The sequence below is a fragment of the Pezoporus flaviventris genome, unplaced genomic scaffold (genome assembly GCF_033815535.1).
Source record: "Pezoporus flaviventris isolate CSIRO_AGI_PZ_B2104156 unplaced genomic scaffold, CSIRO_AGI_Pfla_v1 ptg000040l, whole genome shotgun sequence".
NCBI classification, from domain to species: Eukaryota; Metazoa; Chordata; class Aves; order Psittaciformes; family Psittacidae; genus Pezoporus; species Pezoporus flaviventris.
In genome coordinates this window covers 3789365-3804127 of record NW_026892588.1, presented here as the reverse complement: position 1 = coordinate 3804127, position 14763 = coordinate 3789365, and the positions used below count along the sequence as shown (strand labels likewise).

Here is a 14763-nt window from a genome sequence, read left to right as displayed (position 1 = left end):
TTTTCTGATGGTTTGGGATTCTGTTCCGCAATGTTTCATATGTATAGAGTCTTCTTTAGCTTGATGCTCTTACATGACAATTTAGGAAGAGTCATGTAAGATTAGAAACAGAAATTAACATCTCAAAACTGTCAGAATTGAGGTATATTTTAGTGTATGTTTTGGGACCTTATATACCTTGAAAGAACTGTAGTTCAGTAACCTGTACAAAATCAGAGATGGAAGTTGTTAGAACAAAGGAATGGTGCAACAGATTTTCATATGTATTACTTCCATTGACTTGTAGTCTGAACTACTTTGGAGTCATAGGTTATTTTTAAACTGCAGAAATAAATTATACAAGTGTATATGCAGAAATCGTCACATACAACTTTTGTTTTGATACTTTTCTATTTAAAAGGGGAACTTTTGTGTTGCTGTGGCACAGATTTTACCCAGCATGTCAGCAAAGAGTGGGGCACTTGGTAGTACAGTTGTAACATAATCATCGAATCATAGAATGGTTTAGGTTGGAAAGGACCTTCAACGCTCATCTTTAAAGTTGAGTCTAACCCCTCCTGCAATGGGCAGGGACATCTTCAACTTAGAACCACATCCACCCTGGCCAGTGCTCCTTATTTCATAGTTACTGCTGTGTATTTGAGGATTTGAAGGGGGAAGCAGAGAATCACTTTTTAGATAGAAAACTATGATTTGAATCTATGGGGTTTTTAATCTTCTTTGCAGGAAGTGCAATTAAGATGTGGTTTGCTTCTTTGTTTTTTTAATGTTTTTGTCAACTTATTGCCACCACTTTCCAAAGCCATCTGAATTCCTGGGGAATAAAAAGAGTGACCTCGTTTCACTGCTTAGGCAAAGTGGAGGCATTATAATCCATCCACTGGAGATGGTAGGAAAACACCAGTGTTACACTGCAGTGGGAATTGACATAGGACTTACTGGTTATATGTGAAGCATCAAATGAAAAAGGATTACATGAGTCTTGCACTGATTTGGATGTCTCACTGCTCTGAAAGTATTTTTAGACTTTTCCACTGTATACTCAGGGTTTGGCTGATGCAGCATTTTACTGACAGCATGTTTTCAGTGTGTAGGTGGCTGTGTCACTTGCTTCTGATTGTGCTCTGATTATGCTCTGCAGAGCTGGCATGCTATTTGTTTTACTGCCTGAGCTGTCATGGAGCTAAATCCCATGTTTGCCTTTCTGAACTAACCAGCAATAAGATATCCTTGCATAGCTATTCTGGTTTTCACACTCTTATCTGGGGTGTAACTGGTAGTGGAGTTTGCATGCAAACTATGAACATGTTTACATTTCTGAGGACTGAAGTGGCAGAAAAAGAAAATGATTAATGCGTCCCCAAAGAGTCCTACGCTTTCTAAACAGTTGGGAAATCAGGGTTGTCAGCACTTGCACAGATGTTGAAGAACATGTTTGATTTGACGGGAGATCACTGTCGAAGGCAAAGCAGAAACTGAGGTGTTCAGCCAGTCTTTTGTTCTGCCCTTTAGACTCATCTATTCGGATGGAGCAGCCCTTGATGCTTCTTACAATGAAATACAACAAGGTAGACAAACAGGAGGCAGGAATAGAATACAAGAAGTGTGCAATGCTCATCCAGGTCTGAATGGGTCCGGTCACTGCCTGTGAGCCAGTGGATGCAGTTCTCTGTGCATTAACAAGCAGTGATGATTTTGGACAAGTCCTTTGAGGGACAGCTTGATTGGTAAGTGCAATGAATGGCCCTGATGAAAAAGGGGAGGGAAACATAGGCCTGTGTCTGCTTTCCACTGCAAAAAAAAACCTAGTCACCATTTTAGAAAATTATATTTATACTCAGATTCTATTGAAGGTTTCTTGGCTTTAAAAGCAAGATACTATCTGTATGTACTGGAATGCGATACACAGTTCTGTCAAGTAATGACATTTATTAGCAAAAAATAATCATGATAATGGCTTTGCATAATTGCAACTACATTTCATGTAAACATGGTATCCTAGACAAGTATCTTCTGTGAAGTCGTATTACAGTGTGTGTATTCATCCTTCGCCTTGAGAGCTGGTGAGTATAATTTCTATTGAGTCATCTCAGACTGCTGTAGATGGGAGTGTATTAATGGCTGGCAGTAGTTGGTCTGTCAGTAGGAGATTGGCATGAGATAGGATGTTACCTTAAGCTGTGGTGGTGGGGAAAACATGTTTCAAATATAGTGGTTGCAAAGTAAAGCTTCCTCTCTTTGAAAGAATCTGGAATATGTGCCTGTGGTGGGCACAAATCCATCCTGGTTGCTTGTTAGCAAACACTTGATTTCATGAGACCTTCCTTTCCTAAGGATCAAACCCTCTTTTTCCTGACGTTACAAAGACTGAGACCGGATCACTGAGATGTTGCTATGCAGCTAGCATGCTCACTTGGGTCCAAAAGTCTTTTTCAAGAGGATGAATACTACAAAACGATTACCTGTAGGTCTCAGAACTCATTTTGTCCCAGGCCTGCTAATGTGAGATCAGTATGTATCTCAGGTTTTGTGGGTCTCTTTCCATAAAACGCCCTACACCTTCATTTTTTGTTTGTTAATGGAGGAAAATATTTCTTTTTAACATGGTGCCATTTAATCCACAGTGTTTAAATTTTACCATTAGAGCTGCAGATCATTTGTCTGCATTAATGATAGGAATATCAAACAACATTCATTAAGGTTCTCATTGCTGGGGCTGAAGGTGTCTAATTGTAGTACTTTAAGCACAATGAAGATAGGCTGCCCCTTTCCATGCTGCATTACTTCCATTTTCTACAAAGATCCCTGTGGAGTCATTGTCAGGGCTGGTTGAAGCAACGTACTAAATTCTGAGAAGCTGAATATTTTCCTTGCTTGACATTTTGTTCCAATATAAAGAAAAGCTACAGAAGACATTACTCAGCAACATGACTAGCAAACTGATAGTGAATTTGATATGTATGTCTGATAATGCTCTCTAGGAAAAAAGGGGTTCTTGCTTTCCCACACTTCACGATCCAGTCGGAGCAGCAGCTCATGTGGATCTAAAGCAGTAGCTGAAACATGCAGACATGAGTTGAGCCACTTGTGCTGAAGCAGGACCAGTGGTACCAGTCCCACCCTGGGAATCTCTCCCCAGGGATGCATCAGTGGAAGCTGTTGTACAACATATGTGTGTGTTTTCTGCTTGTGCCAAAGCTAAGAGCCTGTGTGGCTATAGCTGTGGCACTGTGCATGTGTTTTCTTTCATGGGATATTTCAGTTTTGCTTAGAAGAAGTATTTCCAGCAAATCCTCCTTACTGAAAGTTTTAAGTTAAATTCCAAGTAAAATTGCTGTATCATAATGAAATCTGCTGTGGTTTCTTCTGGCATAACAGTAGCTGCTGCACAACTGGCAAATGCTTTCCTCTGTGCTGAAGGTCATTTTTTGGTAACGTGCGTGATGCACAGTTTTCAAATTAATGCAGTTTTCTGCTTGCACCAACTAAGGGCACAGTATTTGGCAACATTCCTGCTAAGACAGAAAAGATCACTTTTTAGTGATTCCTATTATTGTTTTTTTTTTTAACTCAAAGATGTATTCAGATCACAAGTTAACCAAAATGATGACTTTAGAACATGCCTTTGGAAATGATACCCAGCCACAATCTTCTAGCTTCTCCCTGTTAACGCAAAGGTGATATGTGAGAGGTTCTGTTACAGAAACGGAGAAACAGAAATGACAGAGTTCTCACAGCTGTTAAAAGGGCAATTGAAAAGTCTTTGCTGTTTCAGAGCCTTGTGGGTATCAGACTTTGTATTGTATCTTGTGTAAAATGCTTTCCCCGTCATTATATGAGAGTTTATTAAGAATTCATGAATCTTTTATTGACTATTGCTAAATGTATCTTAACCTATTATCAAGGAGATGTAGGCAAGAATAATTCTGAAGAAGGCAGTAATTTATGGTGAGAATTCCTATTTCTGTCTGCTGCAGGTTTTAAAATTGCTGTAAGCTCTCCTTCCTCAGGGGACAACTGAATGTCTCCCAAGCAGTTTCCTGATGAACAGCACTTTCAGGTTCCATTGTTTTTGCCACTTCTCTCCAAAATTGTCAGTATGTTTGTGACAGGGTTTTTTTTCCCCAGTGGAAAGCAGGAGAGTGCTTGTGTTTCATTGCTAGGTTAGGTGGATTTCTAGATGCCTTGCTTATTATGTGGCAGGTGAGAAAAGTCCACACACCATCTTCCTGGGCAATAAACTTGGAGAAGACGCTGCCTGCTCTTGAGATAGGGATGCAATAATAGCTCAGGTCAAGAAGAGAAGGAAAGAACTACTTGATGCGAGCAGCTGTACTGCAGGTTGGGAGTAGAGGAGCTTCCAAGTTAGTCTGCTCAAGGTGTTTGGGTGGGAGACCACTTCCTTGGAATAGTTATTAAAAGCTGGGACTGTCAAGTTGGATTTAACACAGCATTTCTATTTTAACATGCTCTGGTTTACTGTTCAGCTCTGTAACAGGATGTAAGTGAGGAATGCTGTCTGTATTCCAATTCCAAATCTGTTTGGGATTTAGTTGTTTGGGGAATGTACAGTAGATGATGTTATTTAAATAGAAAGTTTTTCTCTTTTGGTGCCTTGTATTACTACTACTTCTGCTGTTTTGGAACTACTGGAAGATGCTGCTGACCCATCTGGAGCTTTCTTTTCCAATTATTATATTTCTAAAAATGAGTTTCACAAATATGCCAGACTTACTACATACACACTAAAACTGTTCCCTCAAATTATAACTCAAGCCACTAAAGTATGTGTTTCCCTCAGATCTGTTTCGTCTGCCTGCCCTTTTTATTTCACTTGGCAGATGGAAGGTGGTAAGAAAAGTCTGTAGGATAAATCTTTAAACTGGGAGTTGTCAGAGCAGCCTGAGGGAATTCAGGTGTCCAAATCCCTGCCCCAGCCAGAGGCTTTAAACCAGTGTTTTATTCCTGCCTACCAGCTCATCAGAAGTGATGGGGCCAGATTAAGTCTTTCCATTCAATCTGTTTTTGTGGGCTAATGTTTACTAAGTGTTTGACACTGAGCCACTGGCTTTTTTCTGCAGCACCTGCTGCTACACCCCAGGGGTTTCCCTTTCAGCCCAAGTGTTAGCCAGACCCACGTTGGCTTTGCTGTGAGGTCAGTATGCAGTTGTGTGTCTGTAAAATATCATTTCCCAAAAATACCCTTTTTTGGGGGGTGTGTGTGTGTGTGTAAGATTGAATTTTCCACTATTGGTTTCATTTTAATGAGGGATTATGGTACCTAAACAAAAATGGGTAGTGGTTAAAATGTTCATCTTGTTATAGGATTCTGCCTATAAAGGGTTTTATTGACTACAGCGTCAATAGGATGTCTCATTAAAAACATTCATCATTGCACGCTGGCATCTTTTATTATGTCATAAAACTGCAGTGCTACATAATGTCTATTTTTTTACCCTGCGATGGTATAAAGCTAAATCCTGCATCCATTTGAAAAAGCAGAGATTTATACTAGCAAGACTGGTGCTAAATATTGCCAACCACAGCTATATTCCTCAGGGGAAGATAAACCAAAATCCAGTGAGATGGCTTTGAGGTGGAATTCTTCTTTTTAATCATAGTCTCTGCCACCCTATAGGTAGTGTATAAGGCAGGAAGTCTGTTAACTGGCTTAAAGAAAAAAAAGAGCTGCCTGATTTAAATTTAAATTGTATTGTTCAACAATGTGTAATTAGATGGGAAAGCAGGAAAGTCCTTTTATTAGAGATGTCTTTGTAGACAGTAGCCCTGAAAGCCACAGTGGTTGATGCTAATTACCATATTTTGTTTAAACTTCCATCTAAATGAAAGGATCATTCAATTCAGAAGCTGCAGCCATACAAAAACCAGAAGTGCAGTTGAATTGCTGCTGCCAGGCAGATGGGGCTTTGATCAGAATAAGTTATTTGCAGCTTTATTGTCTGGCTGCCAGGGTGGGTCTTGTATTGAAGCACCTCACTCCAAGGAAGGGGAAGGGGAGAAATGGGTCTTGCTGATCTTAGTTCATGGGAGAGTTTTCTCATTCCTAGATTATTTTTGCAGATGAAAACCCAGGCTTGAAAAGAACAGCAGTAAGGTACTCGATATGGGGCTACTCTGATGCGTAAGATGGTTTTTGTAGGAATATGTTGTATATTTATTTTGGTTTTTGTATGGGAAGAGGGGGAATGGAGAATGCTGAGCTGCATATTTTTCCAAAATCAATACTTTCTAGAGCATGTGAATTAAAACTTGCACTGCTATACTTTTTCACTGATGTATTCCATATTGTATGGGACAGACAAAAACCTAGCAGCTTCACATGTCTGAGATGCTTTCTGCAAATACATTGTTGGAAACTGGTTGATTTACAAAGCCATTGAGAGAATAGGATTGGGGGTAAGTGAGAAAGAATGCAGAAGAAGAACATACTAAAAGTTCAGTGTGTTTGGGGGAGGGTATATTTTTTCCAGTTATATAGCATTCCTGTGATGTAGAGGTTGATTGCAGCAATTTACTGATTAAAAATGAAGAAAGAGTGGAGAAACTAGGAAACATTACCTGGCACTGTGTGGAGACGAGGTGGGAAATCTGTAGTGATGGAATATTCTACACTGTATATATAAAAGTAGAAATGACCACTGTAAAACAGGACTAGCTTGAGCAATACTTACTTTCTTATTTTTAAATTCTATTGACCATCCTCAGCCTTGTTTTCCAGTGAAAGCCTAAAAGTGAGAATTAATATTTGCTTCTGTGATCTTGTTAGTCAAAAAGGGTAGATATGAACATGGTCTTATTTTGACCTGTACCGTTAAGTATCTACATTCAGGCATTGAAGCTTTCTCAAGCATAGCAAATCTTTCACATGCAAACACAGAAAGGAGTGGGGGTGGAGGAGAAGCCAAACCCAAACCTGATAACTCTGAGTTTCTTCAGTGTTGCACTACACGTACTATGGCAAAATGGTATAATTTCCAGTCAGTTACAATTGGGAGTATTTGGAGGCCACCTCAGAACTAGGTGTTTTTGCTTTCTTCTGAGGTGATAGGCCTGTTTGTGTACATGTCAATACATGCTGGTGGCGCTCAGAGTGTCTGGGATTGGGCCTTCACCATGTTTATAAAGCTTGATAGTGATTTATCCCCAGATAACACTGCATGGTCTTAAACTGGTCTAGTTGTTGAGATAGTACAGTCAAAGGGGACTCCAGATAAAGCTGTAGACGTGCTGAGACTGACTTCCATATTCACTGAGTTGATACAAAACCAAACCTCACAAAGAAGCCTCAAACCTCCGAATCCAATCATTTTGATATATTTTGCCCTTTTTTCCTTCAAGTCCTTTCTCTCTTTTACAATTTCACTTCTTGTAACCTCTCTGAAAACAAGAGGTGCTTTACACGTAAGAGGATTTGAAAAGAAAACGTTATAACAATCTAGTCTTTGTGCCAGACTGTCTTTAAAAAAGGCGGGAGAAAGTTTAGAGTCAAAGGGTAGTTCTTAGCACTTAGAAACTTTAATCACATTTTATAAGTCAAACTTTGTTTTAGAAGCACAGCAACACAGATGGCTTTGTTCTACATAAATTGAGTGCTCCTCCTAGAAGAAATAAGTATGAGAACTATGTGCCTAGTAAAAGAGAAACCGAATTTGAGATGCTGTGTTAAATCAAGCAGATTTTGATGCAAATTCCTGCACTTATTTGAGGATTCTTACTGCCTGCCTTGTCTCCCAAATGAAACTGTAGTAGATGGTATGTTACAATAGCTTATGCAGCAAGAGTGTTACCATTATCATGAGCAACCTGCTTTTCTAAGTGTAGTGAACATAGAGTTAAAGGAATTTAAGAGGGTGCTCCATTGTCAAAAGTATGGTACCATAACAAGTGAATGAGACGCCCAACGAATCTCCAGCTCTTCTGCAGAGGTGACATGCCATAAGTATACACTGAGGTGTAAGAAATTCAAATACATGTTCCAACATCGTGTTAATCTGATTTTCTGAAAGATCTTGAGGAATTTGAAACTTTCAAGGGCATAATTTTTGGGAAGTCTGTTAAACTGTAGTACAGGCTTTTTCATTTCTTCCCAACCCCCCCTTCCTTGAGTAGTTGTGGATAAGCAAAACTTTTTTTTGTCTTAATTTGGCATTAGTATAACTTATAACTTAAAAAAAAAAAAAAAAAAGGAGGGGAGGAGAATAGGAAAATCCTTTAAAAACCTGCTTTCTGTAAGTTTAGGCTTTTCTCCAGGTACAGAAGGCATCAGTGGTGATGGAGAAAGCAAGCACTGGTGGCAGAGCAGAGACTTTGGGGGTTTTGTTTCATTGTGATGGGAGAGTTTTGATTTCACTTAGCTGTATTGGGTCTAATGAGAAGGTATGGGTAAAAGGCTTATGTTTTGATCATAAACAGCTCAAATTCAGCATGCTGCCAGCATAACAAATGAGTTCATTTGTCTTGCTCTTGAAAAGCCTGTAGTGGAGTCATGGAGAAGGTTGAATAGCAGAACACATCTGAATTGCTCCAGGAGATGAGCATGCTGCTTGTCAGTCTGTTACTCTCTCACACCAGTGAAACTGGTGTAGGCTGGGTTATATGCAGTCATAGCTGTTGGCTTTTGAGGATTTCACTACAATGTCAGAGAGCATTTGTTTGTTTAGTAAAAACTTTGCATCAGTAAAATGTTCAGATCAGCCCTCAAACTGGATTTCTAGATTACATGTTACTGTATAATTGAAATAGTTTCTGCTGTTGATATACAATCATTGATATACAGTAAGATGCAGTTCCAAACTTTCCAAAAAGATGCAAAATGTGTTAATGTTGAGCCTGTTGTGGTAAAGAATAACATATCTCCATATACTTTAGTGTTAAAGACCTGTGCAGATGGCTAGTCCTTCCCCTTATCCTGTGCATGAAGCTAAGGGCAGATGCTGCAATTTGTTATCTTGACAGTACAGTGAGTGTTGCAGTCTAATTTGCAGCTTAAAGAATTAATGGTGAAGTGATAAGAGGTGATAAAGATCATAATCTGTGTGAAGTAACAAGGACCAGGAGAGAGTTGTGTCCTCTTCCTTGATTCAAATAAGATATTTGTTTGACATTACTCTGGTAGTTCAAATGGGGTGAAACAAATACAGGAAGTCTAGGAAAGCATGTTCATAAATGAGTATTTCTTATAGATGTCCATGTATCACTAAGTTATGCTAGAGACCAAATGTATCTTTCTTGGCTGGTTTATATCTTCATATTTGGATATTTTTACATGACTAAAAAATAAAATGATTAGCTAAAGAGCACTATACTGATGTAGCTTGTTTTCTTCTTGCTTTCTTTTGTGAGACTTCAAGATATTTCATGAAGCATTATCATAGCCACCTTCTGATTGACAAGTTTCTGTTCTTACTAGTGGGTAATTAAAATAATAAGGTCACAGCTTTGTGGCTGCTGGAGTGATGGTTTGAAACTAAGAAATGCAGCTTTTTAACCAGGCAAACCAGCAAACCAAATTCCTGATCATATCTAAGGAATCTAAAACTGGCAGCAACTCTGACAAGACCTTCCCAAGTTGTTAAGTGTGGATTACAGCCATTTGGCAGGCTTTTCTCGGTTGTCCAACGTCATGTAATACAGTAGCTGTATGATTCTACCATATTTTGGGAGACTGTGTAAGGACTCAAAGCTGTCATGTAGTGACTTCAGACTTTTCAGCTTCTTGGGAAATAGTGCTATTTTTGAGTATTCGAGTTTAATCTGTGTCTGTGAAAAGCATTAAGGGTTACTAAAGGAAAAAGCTCTCTGGGTTATGGATTTCTCTTCCTCAGTATCTGCAAAGCTGGTGGTGCATTTTGGGACATTTTCTGTTTTATCTGTGAAAATGAGTGTTCCATAGGTTGAGGGTGAAATTACTGAGTATTCATACTGTTGTGCAGAGCAGAGATTCAAGCCTTTAGACTCCTAATTGAGCTGCAGAGGATTCTTACATAGCTAAAAGTTAAGACATAGGTACCCCCAGCAGGTGATGTATAATGTAACTATAATCCTAACTTGAATATAATTATAAATTAGATAATAAAATATCAGTAAATGATAATTATATAATATTAATTAATACACATAATATTACATAAATTAGAATTATAACTTTAATTGATAACTTAAATATCATTATAATGTAGTATCTTCAAACTGACAGAGGGGAGATTTAGATCAGACGTTAGGAAGAAGTTCTTCGTTGTGAGGGTGGTGAGGTGCTGGCACAGGTTCCGCGAAGAAGCTGTGGCTGCCCCATCCCTTGCAGTGTTCAAGGCCAGGTTGGACGGGGCTTGGAGCAACCTGATCTAGTGGAAAGTGTCTCTGCCCATGGCAGCTTTAAGGTCCTTTCCAATCCTAAACAGTAAGCACTGTGGCTGTCCCCCTTCCTGTCTAGTGGGTATGACTATATGGGGGCATACATATAACTCAAGTTGCATGCTGTAAATTCCCACTGTTGCTTGTCATGTGCTGTCTTCCATGGGCAAGTGCTTGGCAAAAGGATGGGAGCATTGGCTGTTCTAGTTCTGAACACGCCCAAACACTGTGGGCTCTGGACTTCTAAACACACCTCAGCTGTTACACTTCTTCAGATCTTCAGAGCTTTTGATGATTTCATTTTCCAAACATACTTGCTAGTGCCTCTGAATCACAACAGTCTGAGAACTGTTGATGTGGAAAGGTTGCTCCATACAAGATTTTGTTCTCAGTGATGTGCTTTAATGTGGATTTTGTTTATTCAGTGGCTGTCAGTTATAGCATGTGTAGTGAGGTATGATTAACTTCTGTATTCTGCATAGTGGGATTTTCATTAAATAGTATTTAAAGAACAATACTTATGCAAACAAATGTTCCTTATACTCATTTCAAAGTAAGCCTACTTAAAAACACGTCTAGGCATTGTGCCAAAACCAGGGTATGTTGCCTATGTGCAATAGCCAGTAGGTCATCCATACCTTTTAAGAGGCCCTTGTATCTGTCCAGGTTTTTCCATAGTAACCCAAGTTCCAATTTTTAATTATCTGCCTACATAAGTTCCAATTTTTGTTAACTGTATGCCTACCACCAATTAGCCCTTTGAGAGTTACCTGAATTACATTTCAGATGAGTCTCACTTTCCAGTTACTTATCTCTAGAAGCTTAACATTTGCAGGTGCATTGAATTAGCACATAAATGCAAATAAAAAACCTCTCCTTGTTTGCAATCTAAATGATACAGTGACTCTAAATCACTCCAAATGAAGTTCATTTGGATTTCAGAAATTTCATCTTTAGTGATTCCACTTCCTCTGAAATCCACTCCTTGTGTGGTGCCCTCTTTACTTGAGTATCTGGAGCACTGTGAAAGGTCCTTTCTGCTTTTCTCTTAGGGGTTCATTCTTCCACATACTATATACACCTCATTCCAGGCTGAAAGTCATGGACTGGTGTGTCCAAGGGCGGAGGAGTGTGCTTATTTAAATACACAGATAGAGTCTGTGACAGAGAAAGTAGGTATTCTGCTATTATAGCATCCCCCTTTATATTAATTTGATCTGGTTTCTCTGTCCCCATGGCAAGATACAGCTTTCCATATAGAATTCCCTCCCTTATTCTCAGTGTAAACCGAATTCTTAACAATGCTGGTAGTAAAACTTCTACGCAACTCAGCTGAGTCTCCTAACAGTTTTGATAACTGCCTCTCTGACATTTGATTCATTCTTTCTACCTTTCCACATGTGGTCTCCATGTAATCTCCACTAAATCTGTAAAAACTTTACAATCCCTTGAAATACTTCAGCTATAAAATGAGGTCTGTTATCTGATGATATCTCTTTGGGAATACCGAACCTGGGTGTTATTTCCTTGAGTAGAGTACTCACTACCACTTTAGCCTTCTAAGCTTCTGGCCATCCAGAAAAGGTACCTACCAAAACCAAGAGATCTACTGTCTGTAGTTCAGAAATGTCTATTTGCCACTGCTCCCCTGGGGTTTGTCTTTGCCTTATTTTTCCCAGGGGTGCCTTCCTTACTATTTTTGGGTTATTACCACAGCATAGATGGCATTGACATACTATTCCATTTCGCATTTTCTGCATCCAAGTACCTATGATGTATCAAGTGAGGCTAGCAACCATAGCATCAGCTCCCATATGGGATTCATTACAGGTTCTCTTCAGGGCTTCTCTTACCTGGATGTATGATTGGGTGATAGATGTGTGAAAATACGTGTTAATATTATTAATTTTCTAAATAAGAAAAAATGCTTAAAATAACAGACCCTAATCTGAGAAGAAGATTTTCCTGCATATTACTAAATCTATTTCAGAGTAGTTTCACTAGAATACTGAGTCATTTTAGTAAACTGATCCTTCTTGCTCTACTATAAGAAAACCTATGTGGTGGGTTGCTTGAAGAATTGTAATTAACTCATACATTGAGAATTAGTTTTTTCTAAAGACAATGTAATTGCACATTTAACCAACTTGGGGACAGTCTCTTATTTAGAGCAGAACTTTCCTTTTGCAGAAGAGGCTGCAAAGGAAATGGGGAGAGCTTTCTCTGGGTTGTTTTGTTAGGATGGTTTTTCCCTTACAAGACTTCCTCCTCTCTGTTGGCACAAGGTCAGCAGCGACTTTCCTGGCTTGCCTGAAGCGCAGCAGTAATGAGAACACACTTCTGGAAATGTCTTTGTTGTCTGTTGCCCTTGGAATCAGTCCTTAAAAAGGGTTTTTGTCCTTCAAAGTGTGGAGGAGCAACATTCAGCCTTAGCTAAATTGCTTTTCATTAGATTAATAGTTTGTAGCATGGGAGACGGTATACGTTACTTATGCTCTCTGAAGATTTCTACCTCCTCTGTCACCTCCCTTGCTGACCTTGCAGAGGTACATGGCTGGAGCCAGGGCTGCAGTGGTGCTGGTTGACACACAGCAATGGGAGAAAAGGAGATCCAAGAACTGCACAGCTATTAGAGCTGCTTTTCAGTATTTGCCATCCATAATTCCTCTGGAGTTCCACCTTAATTAAGACTTCGGTGCATTGTCTTGAAGATGAGTTAATCCTGTCATTGTTGTCCTGCTGCTGAGCAATACAATTAACAAGTATTAGCACTATGCTTTTAAAGAAATGAACAACAATAGCATTTGCATATCAGCTCCTTTTTTTTCACAAGCATTTTTCCTGAGCTGCACCTTTATGACAAGATAGTGCTAAATGGAACTATCTGCAGTTCCCCTACCTTTAAAAAGTCCATTTAATTTGAAATGGCTTAAGGGGCCCTAAAAATACATTTCAGTTATAGTCAGCTGCTTAACATGCTTCAGGTGCCTGTACCAAATATTGATTTTAACATTTCTTTTTTAAATTTCCATATTCTTAAAACAACATGACTTCAAATTACAAGTACAGTTGTCAGCAGCATGGATTAATGTTATCAATCAATCTTCCTTCAGACAGTAATTTTCTAGAGCCTCCATTTTACTGTGTTGTAATGAAAAGAAAACTGATGCCTTATTTGGCTAAATCATACAATCATAGAATGCTTAGGGTTGGAAAGGATCTTAAGATCATCTAGTTCCATCCCCCCCCCCCCCCCCCCCCTCCCCCCCGCCATGGGCAGTGAAGCCTCACACTAGACCATGTTGCCCAAGGCTCTGTCCAGCCTGGCTTTGAACACTCTCAGGGGTGGGGTATAAATGGTAGTGGAGATTTTGTTATGTATATGGTTTGGCTATTTGCTATTTTCCTATTTCTTGCGGCTCAAATTGGTTATAATGGGTCCTAGACTTAATGGGTTTTAATTATTTCCCATCAGCACTTTAAACTACATGTCTCATGATCTCAAGTAAATAAGATGTTAATAATAAATGGGATCTTAATGTTATTGAATTCAATTTTCAATAGATATGTTTAGCATTTTCATTTTAATAATCTCATAAAGAGATTATGTTTTACTGAGGAATCAAATGCTTTTGTTGTGTTGATAAAAGTGTATAGATTTGAATTAGGCTTTTTCTTAGGTGGAATTTTTGACAGTGTCATTTTTTTGATTGAGGAGAAATACCAACACACTTTTTGTAGAGTGAACAAACTTCTGTAGTGAAAATCTGTAAGCACATACAGTTGAACTAACACTTTGAAATGTTGGTTGAATTTTATTTCATTTTTTTTCAATTATCTGGATCAGCTTTAAAAAAAAAAGCCCTGAGAACATTCCTAAAAGTTACTTATTTGACATTGACTTTAACTAGCTAGAAGAGCAGAGAGGGAAACACATTGTGCTTCTATCAATGAATGTGCTCTCATTTGTTCTCAGTGAATGTGTTGTTCTTAGTTTTCCTGTAGCATCCTCCTCCTTTCATCTTCTAGATTTTGAATAGATTTTTTGACAATGTGATGTATTAGAGAAGGAAAAAGCTTTATGCATCTTCTATGTGGGATTTTTTTTTTTAACCTAAGAAAATTGTAAAGGATCTTGTCAAAGTTGATTTCTTTGTGTTGACCTAAGGAACTGGAGTTAAAAGCTTTTTGAAGTGTGTAGCTACTGCAGCAGCAATTTTATATGGATGGGAGATCAGAGCTATATAATAAATAGCTGCATGTATATGTAGCTGCTAAAAGCCTGCTATCTTGTCCATTAAATAACTTTTTAGTTTAATTAAAAATAGCTTCTAATTAACCATGTGGTAATATTGTGCTATGATTAAGGGAAGTTTCATTTGAATTAGAATT

The 14763-nt window shown here is 38.7% G+C and overlaps 1 protein-coding gene across 2 annotated transcripts in view; it reads left to right on the top strand.

Annotated features, from left to right (window-relative positions):
- Nucleotides 1-14763, top strand: part of SPSB4 (splA/ryanodine receptor domain and SOCS box containing 4) — a 128670-nt gene that overhangs the window by 18953 nt on the left and 94954 nt on the right. For both annotated transcript variants that reach the window (XM_061465456.1, XM_061465457.1), the window contains exon 2: nt 1513-1727. The gene's annotated coding sequence lies outside the window, so the exon portion shown is untranslated. The remainder of the gene's footprint in view (nt 1-1512; nt 1728-14763) is intronic.